Genomic DNA, 6,022 nt, shown 5'->3' with positions numbered 1-6,022 from the left:
AAAAATGCCAAACACTTACCGTCAAATAACAGTAAAAAAAAACCTTTAGTTATTCTACAGAGATTTATTTTAAAAATACAGATATTTACTTTGGACATTGTCTACATTTTTACAGTCAAACCATTGTAAGATAAAAAGAAAATATTATAAAACATTGCTAGAATGTTAAACAAATGTATAAATCTGCACAAAAAATGAAAAAGATTGCAGAACTACCTTAAAATTACCTAATTTAAATGAAGACTCTTGTTTTCATACTGTAATCTTTGGTAAATTCATAGGATTATCCAATCCATCCACAAGAACTCCCCATCAAAGTACAGATTTCTGGATGTAAAACACAGAAAAATTATGTAAAATTACATTCAAATTACTCTCCTTTAACACTCATTAATGGTATCTTGAGAGCTTTAAGCTTTTATTTTATGTGATTATCCAATCTATTCACAGTAAATTCCTGGTAAATGTTGGTTTTATACTGTACAAAAAAATAAGATCACGTGATAATAGATTACAAAAACATAATTTTAATATTAAATAAATTTTAATTACTTTATATAGACATTATTTGACAGTAATTACAAGCAACTCTCCAATATATTTACAGGCTTTTCCCATAAATGTATGAGGTTTACTTTATATAAACATTATTTGATAGTATTTAAAAGCAACTATCCAATATATTTACATACATTTCCCCATTCATGTACGAGGTTAACTTTATATAAACATTATTTGACACTTTTTGTGCACATCTAGGACTAAATCACTCACTCACCAGAAAGCGGCTATTGTATTGGTAAATCAGATAAATATTTACATTCTGTATTTAAAAAGTCACTAAAGCATTTCATTGTGAAATCCTTGTTAACTGGAATAATTCGTAATTAGGACTGTAACACAAATTATTTTATATTTTTTGATAAATCTGTTCCCGCAGGATCAAATTGACTGACATTGCCCTTTGTACAGCAATCAGAGGTATGTTTTAAATTTGATTTTCTCTGCATCAGGAGTAGTATATTTGTATTGAATTATTCAAGAATATGTAGAATCAATGCTTTTTATGAGCTATTACCAGACTGAATATCTGTCTGAACCCTGTTCAGACCAAAAATGGTCTGTATTAGTGTTGGCATGTTGCTTCAGGTAGCAGTGAGATAATGAAATATGATACAAGAAGTCCAGTTGGAGGGATAGATCCATGTGTTTTGAGACTATTCAGATGCCAAAACGCTGCATCGCACTTTATAATACCGCAAGTCAGTATTTTACAACCCTGGCAAGTTTGTAAAGTCTGGAAACATGACCACAAACATTTTTATATATATAATTCTCAAACACTGGCTTGGGCAACTATGGTTGTTTAAAAAAAATAGAACCATCATAATTATATTCTTTTTTGGAAATTACATTAGTCGAACTGTTACACTGTTTTGTGCTTGATGTTTGTGTGACGTATAATTATTTGTGTAATAATTATTACTTTTTCATTTTCAGTCTAGGAACAAAATGTTCATGAACATGAGATGCACTCTGGCCCTTCGTAGTCTCTGAGTTCTTCAAGACCAGCAGTGTAACTTCTCAGTACACCCACAGAAATGTCAATATCTCTCAGAACAGTGTTGACATAACATATTGTATGGGAAAACGAACTTGAACGCCTCCTGTAGCATTCTTAAAATTTAAGTAGATTCAAGGATAGGTTTGGACTTTTTCAAGTCTACCTCAATACAATATTCAAATGTCAAATGTATATCGACAAAGTTATTAGTGGGCGGAAATTATTCGTCCTATCTCCATGATAGCTGTAAAGCAGTCCCTTCCTATCAGGTGGGATGAATCTCTAACCAGTCTGCAGAATTACATTGAGTGTGTTTTGCCAGTTATCAAGCGGCTCCACATGATCACAGCTGATGGAGGCCACTGTCCAGTGAGAGCTTGATCCTAACTGATGCTACCTGGATGAGATGTCCCAAACTGATTTACTGCACAATAGTTGACGCTTCATATGATGCGTCTGTGTAGATTAGTTACTGCATAAATGCCTATCTATAGATGCCTGTTTTTTGTCTAGCTGTCAACATATCCACATTTCTATTTATTTTTGAGACATTGAGTGTACAAACCTATTGATGAGGAGGTTAACACAGTGCAACACCTGTTGGTCATTTTTTGTAACTACTTTTGGTGCGCTTGCTGTTGGTTCTATGCCATTGATCTCTGTAATTATTGAGAGGTCATAGTACCATATTACCCCACCAGAAACTGTGCTCCCAGAATGCAGGCTTACTGGTGGTTCCTACTGTCTCTTTAAAAGTAGAATGATAGGCAGAGCCTTCAGCTATCAAGCTCCTCTCTTGCAGAACCATCTTCCAGATTCGGTCCGGGGGGGCAGACACCCTCTCTACGTTTAAGAGTAGACTTAAAACTTTCCTTTTTGATAAAGCTTATAGTTAGGGCCGACCAAGCTCGCCTTGGACCAGCCCTTAGTTATGCTGCTATAGGCCTCTCTCCTCCTCCACCTCTCCTCCTCTCCATCTGTATGTATTCATTTACCATTAATGCATGTTACTAACTTGACTTCTTCCCCGGAGTTCTTTGTGCTTTCTCATCCACAGGAAACCCCACGGACCACGCTAACGTGGGGATGTCCTTCTCCTGCGGTTCCTGCTGTTGCTGCTGTTTGTCGTTGCTAGTCATGTATCTATTGTTATTGTTGTTGCTGTTGTTGCTCTGCTTCTCTGTCCCACTGTGTGCAGTATTGTAAATAACTTTGTAAATATATTAAACAGCCCAGTCTCTGTAGGGGTGGATGGCATTTTTGTTTAATATCTTTCCTCCTGTTTCTGTTAAGTTAGGAGTTATGTCAGTGATTTGTATTTTTGTTTCTTTATGTTTAAATAGGTAATTTTAGGTTGATTAGCTTTAGTTCCCTTGTGTTTGTTGTTTAGCTGTTAACTCACCCTGAAACCACAACTATGAAATAAACATTTAAAGGCTGCAAAATCCTTAGTTGCTGCTGTTTCTTGGGAGCTGGGGAGAGGGAGTGTCATTTTCATGTTGCGCCAGGGTTTCTCTGAGGCTGGGTCATAACAATGTATTTTTTAATTCTTCTGCTTCTCCCAGTTTAAAGGCCCCTAATGATAGACCCACAGAGATGTTTTTGCCTATTTTGCTTGATTAGACCTCTACTTAGCAGTGTGTGGGCCTGTATAGACTGTCTTTGATTGACATCTCCCCTAAAGAAGTAAAACACTTTTCCAATCCACTGGAGATAGAAATATGAACGTATATTCAGACTATACAATATATATCTAAAAAACACAGCAGTAGAATGTACAGACTGGAGCAGGCATCATGTTGATATGAAAACAGCTGGATCAGGATGTGTCTTCACCCATTGATGGCTCATTGTGGGAGTGGAAACGAGGATCATGTGCATGTGCCCAGTTCCACAATCACTGAGATGTATAAAACAGAACCATGCATACGCACAGCTTTATATATCTGACAAAAAGAATACAACTGCATATTTCTGGCTTTGTGTGTACATACAGTTTAAATCATGAATAGACAGAGTTTTATGCATCTGGCCCCTGGGTATTAATGAAGTTGCTGCTGCTGTACCATGTGCATAAATACGCACATCACTCTCAATTTAAAGATGCACTTATCGCTATGAATACTTGTGACAGCTTCAGAAACCGCTCCACTCACTCTAAAAATAACTTGACTGATCTTGTCTTATGATACATCCGTGGCCATACACTTGTTATGTGCAGCACCATATTTCTCCCCCTCCCTCCGACACTCCACATTAAGTTATGCTCTGTTACATTAAAGTACCAGTTTTGAGGAGCAGAAACTGCCCAACTGCATGCATCCATTACATGAAATTACAAAGATCAAAACCATGTATAACTATCAAAAAGAATTTTAAACACTTTTATGAACAAGCATTTTTGTTTTTGTTCAATAGTTATATTGGGTTTACCATGGCAATTCCTGATCCACACTTGGCCTTGGATTATTTTATAAAAACATTGAATTCTATTGTAGAAAAACATGCATCTTTTAAGAAATTCAGGGTCAAAAACAGGAACAATCCTTGGGTTTGTTTGGAAATTACTGAAATGTTACATGAAAGGGATGCTGCATGGTGCAAAGAACGAACAACATTATCCTCTGACTGACAAAATTTTTCGTCAACAGTGTAATAAGTGTCTCACTCTTATTCTAAATGCTAAATCTTAATTCTATGTCTCTGCACTATCTGAAAGTAAAGGAAACCCAGCATATTTTTGGAAAATGTTTAAATCATTATCACATAATACTACTTGATCCTTACCCAATGAAATAGTTCAAGGTTCCACCGCTGTGTCAGTTGGGAAGAAAATATGTGATGCATGAATATTTTATTGCATCAGGTTAGTCATTTGAAATTGCTGGATTTCCTCCCTCTATCTCTGATCATAGTGCACATTACTGGACAAACAATTTGGGCACTCAGACCTTTTCATTGAAGCCTTTTATGCATCTTGAAATATTTAATGCTCTTTGTTCTGTTAATCCAAAGACGTGCCCTGAGGCTGAACATTTAGAGCCAAGGCTTTTATTATTAGCATCTCCATTTTTAGTTGATTGAACTTATCTATTTAATCTGACTATGGTAACAGGAGGCACCTCTGACATTTGAAAGACAGCCTTTACATAAAGGGGATCAGTAAAATTAGCTACATAACTATCGACCAATTTCTAAACTATCATGTCTAGCTAAAGAGTTAGAGAAACTGGTAAATGATCAGGTAAGAACCTTCTTAGCTCAACACTCGATTTTAAAATCTTATCAATCAGGATTTAGAGCTGAGCATAGTACTGTGATGGCAGCATCAAAAGTCTTGAATGATGTTGATAGTGCATTAGATTACAGGCGGGACTGTGTTACCCTTTTAACTGATTTATCTAAGGCTTTCAATGCTGTTGACCATCAAATTCTTTTGAAACGCCTAGAATATGTTGGGGTTGATGAAAAGACTTGTAATTGGTTCACAAATTATGTCAGTGGTAGAACTCAAGCTGTTGTTCTGATGGCCATCAGTCCAGCTTTATGAGTGTTAACAAAGGTGTGCCACAGGGTTCCATTTTAGGCCCACTGTTATTCACAGTTTTCTTAAATGAATTAGGTGATAAAGTGACACAGCACAATTCATCTACAATAGTTCCCTCTGTTGCCTAGATGGTTCAAAACTTGTGTATTGATTTCTGTGTGGTACAGCAAACATTGATTGATCTTTAATTGCTGATAAACTCAGATAAAACAGAATGTATGCTGTTTTCTAGAAAACTGACTAATGGTACCATGAAAGTACATCTGCCAACCAAATTTTGTATGTCTAGTTGAAATGAACCTCGAGGGCTTAGGGTATGGCTCTGTGTCCTTTGGGAAAAGGGAGGTCTGTTATGCTTATGGCTTCAGAGACCTAGGTGCTGATTTATAGATTGTGTACATATGGCCTAATACTTTGAGTTTTTCCTTATTAGGTCTCAAATTACCACCACTGAAGTTTGCATTCTATGTATTCTGTTTTCACTTTATTTTATCTCGTTTTTATTAATATTATCAAGTGAGTTTATTTTCCATCTTATGTTACATGGGTGCTGAGGTCAATGGTTGGTTGGTTTGAGAAAAAAAGACTGGTGTGTGTTTTTTTAACCCCCACGGCACCACTAAGGGTGGGTGGGTGTCAGGTTGTGCCAGACACAGATAAGACCCACGGTGAGGTTAAACCTGTGGGAAGACGTTTTGGGGTAAGATTAAAGAGGCTTATTTCGGTTAACCAAGACCGGTGGTGAGTCTGTGTCCGTTGGGAAAAGGGAGGGCTTATTATGCATATGGCTTCAGAGACCTAGGTGCTGATTTATAGATTGTGTGCACATGGTGAAATACTTTATGAGTTTTCGCTACTACCACTGAGGTACACATTCTATATATTCTATTTTCACTTTATTTTATCTTATT

At 36.5% G+C, this 6,022-nt stretch overlaps 1 long non-coding RNA gene across 1 annotated transcript; it reads left to right on the top strand.

Annotated features, from left to right (window-relative positions):
* The first annotated feature begins 753 nt into the window (after positions 1-753).
* LOC122982898 lies at positions 754-1,544 on the top strand. Its single transcript, XR_006403551.1, has 3 exons — positions 754-799; positions 941-981; positions 1,501-1,544. It is a non-coding gene; the product is annotated as an uncharacterized LOC122982898 (long non-coding RNA).
* Positions 1,545-6,022: the final 4,478 nt, after the last annotated feature.

The sequence above is a fragment of the Thunnus albacares genome, chromosome 5, assembly GCF_914725855.1.
Source record: "Thunnus albacares chromosome 5, fThuAlb1.1, whole genome shotgun sequence".
Lineage (NCBI taxonomy): Eukaryota > Metazoa > Chordata > Actinopteri > Scombriformes > Scombridae > Thunnus > Thunnus albacares.
This window is presented reverse-complemented; position numbering and strand designations above follow the sequence as displayed.